General features: G+C 31.4%; 1 long non-coding RNA gene and 1 pseudogene across 1 annotated transcript; one reads left to right on the top strand and one right to left on the bottom strand.

Moving 5' to 3' along the window:
- Positions 1-268: 268 nt before the first annotated feature.
- On the top strand, positions 269-2,740 carry LOC131648463 (probable pre-mRNA-splicing factor ATP-dependent RNA helicase DEAH3; annotated as a pseudogene).
- Positions 2,741-2,889: 149 nt separating this feature from the next.
- On the bottom strand, positions 2,890-5,964 carry LOC131648776 (uncharacterized). Its single transcript, XR_009298171.1, has 4 exons — positions 5,732-5,964; positions 4,572-4,708; positions 3,672-3,801; positions 2,890-3,421 (listed from the first exon to the last, which is right to left on the bottom strand). It is a non-coding gene; the product is annotated as an uncharacterized LOC131648776 (long non-coding RNA).
- Positions 5,965-10,614: the final 4,650 nt, after the last annotated feature.

Below are 10,614 nucleotides of genomic sequence, written 5' to 3'. Positions count from 1 at the left end.
TGTATGCTCTTCAAACTCCGAAGAGATTTAGAATAATTTTCTAGTGATTTGTTACCTTAATTTCCGAAGAGATTTAGAATAAAATTTTTATTTTAAAAATAAAATCTAGGTTGGTTAGGTTAATTTCCATATATTTAGCTATCTGTTATCTATAAATCTATATAAATAAAGTAGTGATTTGTTATTATCATTATTAACATCTTAAGTTTGTTTTGCAAAAGTCTCCTACCATATTAGCAAAGTTAGGAAGTTCTTGAGTTTTATTGTCATGGCAAATTTGAATGGTGCTAACATTAACAGATGGACTCGAAAACCTTATTCAGAGAAATGCATTAATATTTTGGAAAAGAGAAAGATGCTCGCAATTTGGCAATACAGAGATGAGTTTTTGAATGCTTTTAGGGCCAACCAAGCTTTGGCTCTTGTTGCTCAAACTGGTAGTGGTAAATCCACACAGGTATTTTTCTTCTTCTTGGTGTTCATGTTACTATTACTCATATAAAATTCAAATGTGCTCCATATATATAACTGCATTTTAAATTATTTTTTGGTGACAGATTCCTCAATTTATTTTGGACGACATGGTGACAAGTTCAGAGATGGCGATTGCGTGTACTCAGCCTCAGAAAGTTTCTGTATTGTCTGCTTCACACCGTGTGGCGGAAGAGATGGGTGTCACTATTGGGGAAGAGGTAGGTTACAAAGTCAAATTTGAAAATCGCACAAGCTCGAGGACAGTTTTGAAGTATGTACAAGATGAAATGCTTTTGAAAGAAGCAATGACAGATCCACTTTTGCAACGTTACAAAGTTATAATTATTGACGACATACAAGAAAGAACTTTGGCTACAGATTTGCTACTTGGATATTTATCACCACTGCTTACAAAAAGACCCGACCTGAAGTTGGTACTTATGAGTACAGGTCTTGAATCTGAAAAGTTTAAGAGCTTTTTTCAAGAATTTTATCCTAGTATTCATATTATGAAAGTTCCTAAAAGGTTAAATCCTGTGGAAATTGTCTATAGTAGCCATAATGAACTTGACAGGAATAATAACTTGGCTTCTGTTATTAAGACTGTGGTGAATATACATAGACATGAACCTCATGGAGACGTACTTGTGTTTTTGAGTGAAGAGGAAGAAGTTGAAGATGCATGCCACAAAATATCAAGAGAAATTTCTAAACTAGGAGATCTTGTCGGCCCTATGAAACTGATTCCTCTATATTCTTGTCTACCTGCAACAATGCAACACAAGATTTATGAGGAAACTTGTGGAAGAAAGATTGTGGTAACAACAGACATAGTAGAATCTTCCTTAACAATTGATGGTATTTCCTACGTTGTTGACTCGGGATTTGTTAAGAAAAAGGTTTTTGACCCTAAACTATATATGGACTCTGCACTTGTAATGTCAGCAATATCAAAAGCAAGTGCGGATATGAGATCAGAGCATGCTGGTAGAACTATAAGGGGGAAATGTTTTCGACTTTATACAGAAGAAAGTTACAACAATCTTGATCAAGAGACATGTCCTGAAATTTTGAGATCAAACCTTACCAACATGATTCTCTCTTTCCTGAAATTTGGTATAGATGATTTTTTGTTTTTTGGTTATGTTGACTCTCCTGATATGGAGTCTCTAGTGCGCGCCTTTGTAACATTGAAGTTCTTGGGTGCATTTGATGATAAAAATTGCAAGATAACATATATTGGTGAGATTATGAGTGTGTTTCCCTTGGAACCTCAAATGTCAAAAATGCTACTTGTTAGTCCTGAATTCAACTGTTCAGAAGAGATATTATCAATTTCTTCCATGCTATCAGGTATGCTACTTGTTTGTGGTGACCATTTCCATTGTAACAATCTGTTTCTATTTCCACTAGCTCTAAAAGAAATTTATCTGTAACCATCCTAACTGATAATCTATTTCTTTGTATAGTACCCAATTGCTTTGTGGGATCTAGAGAGGAACAAAAAGAAGTAAAAGCTAAGTTTCACAGCACTCATGGAGATCATCTCACACTCTTGAACATCTACCGCGCATACAAACAAAATAGTAAGAGCATATTTCTAGTTTTTTCCTTCATTAATTAATTAATAACTATAATAGTACTAATCTAAAACGTGTGCTATATGTTTTTTCAGAAGAGGATCTCACTTGGTGTAATGATAATTTCATTAATTATTGGGCACTAAAAGAAGCAGATAATATAAGACAAAACTTGACGCGTATCATGATGGCTACATTCGATCTGAATTTATGTAGTACTGACATTAACATCAGTATCAACAACATAAGAAAGTCTATTCTTGCTGGATATTTCTTGCACGTAGCACATTTAGATACTACTGGAAACTACATCACATTAGAAGGCAATAAGGTATGTAAAGATAATATTTATTCTCTATATATCATCTTCCACCTTTTGTTTTTGTATTTTAAAATATTTTATATATTTTATTTGTAGGTGGTGAATTTTCATCCATCATCCAATTGCTTGGATGACCACAAGCCTGAATGGATCATTTTTAATGAATTTGCCGCTACTGATTATAATTTTATTCCTATAGTAACAACAATACGTGGTGATTGGTAAGACTTTCTCTATTTGTATATTATTGTTTTGTTCAAATCTTCATAAATTTCGTATGATAATGTAAAATTGTAATTTGAAACAGGCTGGTCGATTCAGCAGCACCATGGTCAACGTACTACCAGTTATCAAAATTTCCTAATAGTGAAGCAAAGTGTATTCTTGAGAGACTTAGTGCATATGTTTCGTATGCAAGAATGTTGAAGGAAAGAAAACTTGCAGATGGAAAGCTTGGAAAGCATGCAAACATAAGCACTTTCCATCGATTGTTACCTTATCAACACAATAGGAAAAGAAAACAAAGACTTTAGATATTCTGTGTCTATATTATTATTTGGCTTAATGCAACATGCCTTGTACGTTACAACAATTGTTTAATCTATGCAACATGCCTTGTACATTACGATAATTTCATTTAATCATATATGTGGTTGTGTGAGTTTTATCTATTTTTTTAATTTCCCTTTTTCTCTAGTGCACTACTGGTAAAGGTTGTGATAGATTTTAAATCTTAACAAAACAAAAAGCAAACAATTATCAAAAGCAAAGTAGATACGTACTGCTAGGCTTGCACCTTCTGTCAAGAAAATGTCATTGGCAATAGCAAAAAAAACCACCACCCTCTCCAATTCTAACAGCTATTATATCGTGCAAACCCTGATGTGGAAAAAAGAACAATTTCAAGGCTCATCCAGTGTCCAGTGAAGGGATGATAATCAAATAAACCAAATTAGACAACCCCATAAGACTATGACTATAGGCACCAGTTGCTCTCCCAGGAATCTGATCCACGATCTGCCAAGCTCGCTCTATTTAGTCAGCACTGCAATTCGTCAAAGGTCAACCTCACATTAAAAAACATAATTCATAAAGACTAAAAGAATATTAAAACCAATGTCGTCATATGTAGATAACATCAAAAATCACAAACTTAAAAAAACCATTAAATGAATTACATGACAAAAGTAACTCATTTGCTTACGAAAATTGCAGCACATCATAGGGATTCACCATTTCAAGATACATGATTTTCTTTTGTAGGAATTAGTAAAATTTACATTGAAACAATTTACCTTGAGTTTATTCTCTTTTGTACAATAGTTGCCTCAACATAAGCTCGATCGCATCGCGGAAATCTTTAGCCAGATCTTCACCTCCACCCTTCATTAATCCTGTTAAAACTGCTGCAGCATGTTCTCAGACCTAGACAAAAGATTAAGTCCTCCAGAATTAGATGATTTAAATGTGGTAATCAGAATCGAACCAGATTCTTGTTGTAAAAAAGAATCACATCAGATTAAATGTAAATAGAAACCACCAACAATAGATGAAATCGCGAGGGAAAAAACAAAGCAAATGTCAGAATATGGTGTCGCTAAAATATTCCAAGTGAACACACTTTCTCAACATGTAAGTCAAACAAGCTTGCATTTGGTGTAGATATTTCCACATTCACAACCCAGTTCTTAAAAGTGAAAAGAAGAATCAGACTATTAGACAAGTAGGACGATTCAGATGAAATAATTTCAACAAGCTTAGGATTTTCTATATTGTACAGGTATCACATCCTAAATTATCCAAATTCCAAAATATAGAAAGGGAGAAAAACAACATATTTTGAGTTTTTATTTTAGCGAGAGCTTGCCTAACTTGGATGTCTACTAGTAACTTCTCAACCGTTCTCCAAATTCTTGTTTCTTTGAAGTTGAGAGAATGAACGCGTGCCTGTTAAAAAAGGAACAGACCTTTATTTTCTTGTCCTTCATAACAGGTAGTATTTAGATAATTTTGAGTGAGAAAATGATTATAATGACAAAATTATTTGTAAAGCAGTATTTGCATATACTTCAAAACATGGACTTAAAATAGTTGACTTAAAAATAAAACATTACCACACGAAGATAGACACATATAAAGACTCCAATTACTTAAGTATGTTATGCCAAAGCAAACCAGACAAGAGATCATAATACCTGTACAAGAAAGCATGCAGATCTAGTTTGCCATTTGGAATCATTAGCAGTAGAAAGAATCATAGTTATGGCCTTCTAAAGATGAGGTTCCCAAACAATCATCCATTTTATGTTGACAAATCCTTATTTTTTGTGTCCTTCAAAAGAAAAGAAAATTACTCAAAAGTGGGATAACCTATATACGTGATTGATAATAGAAAAAAAAAATTATACAAAAATTTATGATTTTTGAATACTTGTCCAAAAGTATAGAAGTGTTAAAAGAACTTCACAAGATATATCATCCTATAATTAATTCCTGGATGAGAATCAAGATGGTGAGTTTGGTGTTTACAGAAGAAGAAAAAAAATTGAGTTTGTTGTTTTTAAAATTTGTGAAGCTGTAGTTAATTCTAAATTCTAACAGAACCAAACTGGCTCTTAATACCATTAAAATAATCAAATGTCTAAAGAATTGAGTTCTCGTAATGAAATCGAAATGTTGCACGTCAACACAAATCAACAACAACCTACTAGCGGAAAGCGCGACACATTGAGTTCTCGTAACGTAACTAATTGAGTTCTCGTAACGTAACGAATTGAGTTCTCGTAACGTAACGAATTGAGTTCTCGTAATGAAATTGAAATATTGCACGTCAACACAAATCAACAGCAACCTGCTAGCACAAAGTGCAATCATGGCAGTCAAACCGAAATAGGAGCAACACATAACGCAACATAGTGCATCATAACGAAAAGTAAACAAAAAATTAATAGCAAATTGCTAATGCAAAACGCGCTCATTGCAAAGTTAAACGCGACGACAACAGAATTGAAAGGTCGCACGCAAACAAAAAATCAACGGCAAATTGCAAATGCAAAACGTGTTCATCGCAATCTTGCCCAAAATCATACAACATTTAACGCGCATATCGCTCAACTTGCGTGAACTCGAGTAATGCAACGCGGGAAACATAACCCTGCACCAACGCGCAACCAACTAAGAGCCAACAAACAACGCCGAATGCGTGTAACATTCGGAATCGATTTCAACATAAACAATACAAATAATTTTACAACAATACAGAGCCATTACAAAACAACAAACAGTCAAACAAAATTCACGCAAAAATTAAACAATCACAGTCGATAAACACAACAAATTTGAAGCGAATCGTTACCGAGTGAGTTGCGATGTTGTTGGGAAGCAATCTGAACCGAAGCCTCTTTCAGAATCCTCGAGCATTGAGGGAAACGATCGAGGTGAATGAACGACCTTACGCTAACTAGTTTCTCGAATTGAAAAAGCAAAACCCTAACATCGAGATTCTGTTGAAAACTTGAGAAAGCAAAACCCTAACATCGAGATTCTGTTGAGAATTTCGAACGTGTGACTCTCACGTGTCAAGTTTCATTTTCAAATTATGATCATTATATCAAACGTGAAATAAAACTTCACATCGTCTTCAATTCATTTCATTATGTGGCCCACACGAAATGCACCATAATTGATTTAGGTGAAACTTAAACAAAATAGTATCTCATTAATCACCATTACATATAATCCAAATACAGATCAATCAACAGTGTAACTCAAAGTTAAAAACAATCAAAAATACTCTACATAGTTTCAAAATTCTTGTAACTAAGTAACTCAACATTGATTATGTATTTCTTTAATGCAAATACTCCAAGACTCATCATCTACATATCGATTCATGTATTTCTTTAATGCAAATACTCCAAGACTCATCATCTACATATCGATTCATGTATTTCTTTAATGCAAATACTCCAAGACTCATCATCTACATATCGATTCATGTATTTCTTTAATGCAAATACTCCAAGACTCATCTACAAATCAAACCTGAAAATACAAATATATGAAATATCTCAGAATGCTACACTTTAACATCTTGAAATCAAAATCAGTAAGTATAACAACAAATAGCTAACCTTATTTCTTTCAACCTTCTTTTTAGTTCTTCTTTTCTTGCTTCAAGGACCCTCAACTCATTTTTGCATTCTTCAAACTCCACTGTCTTTCTTCTAAAACACTCTTCATCAAGTCCTACAACTTCATGCATAGTCCTAAGAAAGAATCTTAATGAGCCAATCTTTCTTTCGAGCCTTAGACATCTTGACTCCATTGTGGCTAACTCTTCAACAATTGCTTGCATTTCTTCTTTCAAAATTAGTTTGAGATTAATGATTGATAAGTGGTAACTTACACATAAGTGCTAACTTATATATATACATTTTCATTATGATTTTTGAAAAAAAAAAATATTATTATTTCATTATGAGGAGGAGGGTAAATCAAAATTTGCTATTATAGGAGTAAAATACAATTTTTTTTGTTTTGATAAGTTTTATTAATTATTTTTTTACATATTTTCAATTATCTATTTGAATTTTTTAATGTTAAATAAATATTAACATCATTTTTAATTTCAACATTAAAAAGGATTAAAAAGGATGCTTCCATTTAACTTAAGTGTGTGCTAATAATGCTTCTCTTTAATTATTACGTGTTTATGTTATTTAGAGTTATTAAACCAATTTTGGTTATTATGTGATTGATGAAACTTTGATGCCAAACTTATTTGTTGTTCCGCTGTGTATTTCCTAAAGAATACTTTGTTTTGGTTTTTATGATCGGTGGATCATGCGTGATATTCTAATTGGTTGAGTTTATTACTAAATTTTCTTATTTTACGTCGAGTCAATAATTAGGGTGTTACCAATATAATCAGGATCGAGACTTGGGTCGTAAGATCTTACGATTTGAACTTTCCTTTTAGTGCTAAGATCTTATGATTTGGGGTGCTTTTGTAGTCAAGATCGTAAGATCTTATTTGTTATATTTATGTATTTTGAGCTACTTATTTTGAACTTGATCTTTTGAGCTTATTAAATTAAGGAATGATGGCTATGAAATTAATTAAATTAGTTGAATGTTGAGATTTATAGGTTACCTTGTTCATGTATTATAATTTTCATGTTTTTGTCCATATGAATTTACCATTTTGCCCTTCGGTGAAATCTTAAGTGTTGTTCTACGATCCTAGTTTTACAATCTTTTACAGGTTGTCCGATCCAACTTAAGATCCCGTGATTGACTATCTTGAGTACACTTTTCACCTTTATCTCCAAGAATCTACTCTAAAATCACACATGCACAAGAATTTGAAAATTGCACCAAGCCTTTCCCCTCTCTCCAATTCTCCCTTCTTCAATTCTCTCTTCCCTCACTTCTATTCTCTCTCACTTTTTGCATTCTAGTGAAAGAAATTTATGGAGAAAATGAGGAATTCCCCTCAATTTGGACTTACATAGCTTCAATGCAATTAACTATTTTTTCCTTGCTATTTAGATCATGTCACTAATTATGTCACGACTTTAATCATGCTAACAATTTCACTTATTTAATCACCAATAATCCTTCATAATTCCATCAATTATACTTAGAAGTATTTAGGGTTATTACAGTTGTAATCAATTACAACATAAGCCAGTGTGATTTTTCATGAACCATAATCACTATTTTGAATGACAAAGTTTTATGAAATCTTTTCTAACTTAATGTAATCCTTTAAAAAAGTTTTTAATCGTGTATATAAGACATAATACGCTAGAAAAAAATTACCTCTTTCAATAATCAATTTCATACAATTCAAACATTGTTTTCAAAGTGTTCATAGAATTTTAAATTATTGGAACTTTACATAAATTTTGTATCATTCAAAAGTTTCATGAAAACTTTTTGAGCATTCAAGATATATAAGTTTAAATTGTAATATATAGAAAGAGAAGACCAATCATTCAACTAAGAATCCAAGTCAAGAACAGATCTTATTCAAATTCATTTACAAATGGCGTGTTGTGACTTAGTCATCAAGTTTGTGATGAGAAATTGTTCTAAAGAAGAAAGTAATGTCATTTCTTTTTTGTTTATCGATTAGAAGGTTGTAAAGAGGCCTTGGTAAAAACTTATATAAGGATATAAACTAGGGGGCAAAACGGGATGCCTCGTCCCGTTCCACCTCGTCTTAAGCCCGCAAAAAAAAAAGAGTGGGGCGGACAAGCCCGCCAAGTAGATATGGGCATAAAAATCTTACCAACTTCGCCAAGGTGGCGAGCGGCGTGCTTGCCCGCCTATTTGTTTTTAATTTTTTAATGTATAGACTATTTTTACCTTTCAATTAAATTTTTCACTTACTTTTTAGAACATTTTTTTATAAAACATCTTTTTAACAAATTTTAGTTAATAAATATTTTATATATTCATAAATAAATATTTTATATATTCATAAATAAATATTTTATATATTCATAAATAAATATTTTATATATTCATAAGTAAATATATAAAATAATATCATAAGAATTAAAATTATTAGAATGAACTAAAAAGGGGCGAACTTAAGACGGGACATGCTGAAAGAATAAGCGGAACAGGCTTTGGCGGGCGGCGGATTTTGATGAGACGGACTTTGGGGGGCGACAGACCTAAAATCTCTACCCAAACCTCCATTTTTTGACAAGTGCGCGGGCCTGGCAGACTACGACCCATTTTGTCACCGCTAATCTAAACACATTGAATATATCTCTTTTATTCTTTATTTTTATGCACTTTAATTTTTTTCACTTTACATTTTCTTAAATTGCGATCTATTCATGACTTCCGGGAAAATTACATGTTAACAAACTTAGTGAAAAATTCAACAATCCTAATTTACTCCCTCTTAAATATCATAGTTACTTGTGAGATTCTTAAAAAATATTGCACTAACTATAACTAAATTATTCATATTTTATGCGTTATTAATATCAATTTTATATATTTTAAATTATTTTTTATTATTTTTAATATCATATTATTTATAATATATATATATATATATTATATATATATATATATATATATATATATATATATATATATATATATATATATATATATATATATACATATATATATATATATAATTATTAATATTTGTATTTTTGAATTAATTATTTATATCATTTTATAATATTTTACAAAATAATTTCTTAAAATTTCTTATGATATTATAAATAATTAGCATAATTATTAATTAATTAATATTTATTTATACTATTAATTAATTTTTCTTTTTAAAAAATAATTGATTTATAAATTTTACTAACTTTTTTATGATAATATCTATATAAACAAATGGGATTTTTTTTTTGTTTCCAATAACCAATTTTTGAAAGAAAAAAAACGTCAATAACATGTATTGGAAAAAATTACGCAAATAACTAGATTTTAGAAAAACCTACAAGTGCACACCATCTCAGATGACGCATGCTTGTAAAAAATATGAGTAGGCGTCAAGTGAAGTGACTAATGCATGACGTGACGCCATTCCATTTGACGTATACATGTAAAAATTAGGAGTATGCACCAAATGACTTGTCGCATGAGTTTATATGTATTTTCTATAAATAAGTCCCTTATCTTCCACCATTTTCACACATCTATTCTCTTTCTACTATATATCTTCTTTCAATTTTTTTCTCATGACATCCGAAATAATATTTAAAAAGGATGACCATGTTATTTTTCTGTGAAACCTCCGATTAAAATGAAATTTTGGAACATCCATTCGATGGACCATCTTAAGAGGTCCTTGATGCGTTGGTTAGACGGAGATATCCAAACTTTGAGAACATGGGTAAACGACTTTTCGAAAGCGGAGATTCTTCTATGCATGCCGACCTCTTGGATTTTATAGACTCAAATCGCATTGATTTTGGGGCCCTCGACCCAATCACAATAGGAAATTCCTAGACAATAGAATATTAGGAGAGGACAAAGACGTGAAAAATAGATATTATTGTAATCGTTTATTTTTCTAACCACGTAATCATAACTTTAATTAATATTATCAATTTTTCCTTTTATTCTTAAATACTTTTATTATTAAAAAAAAAGGAATACATCTATGCGCTAGATGACTTGGCGCATGCTCTTAAGTTTTACATGCATGCGCCAAATGAAATGGCACCACGTGACATATTTGCATGCATA

Source organism: Vicia villosa, linkage group LG2 (assembly GCF_029867415.1).
Source record: "Vicia villosa cultivar HV-30 ecotype Madison, WI linkage group LG2, Vvil1.0, whole genome shotgun sequence".
In the NCBI taxonomy this organism is placed as follows: Eukaryota; Viridiplantae; Streptophyta; class Magnoliopsida; order Fabales; family Fabaceae; genus Vicia; species Vicia villosa.
This window is presented reverse-complemented; position numbering and strand designations above follow the sequence as displayed.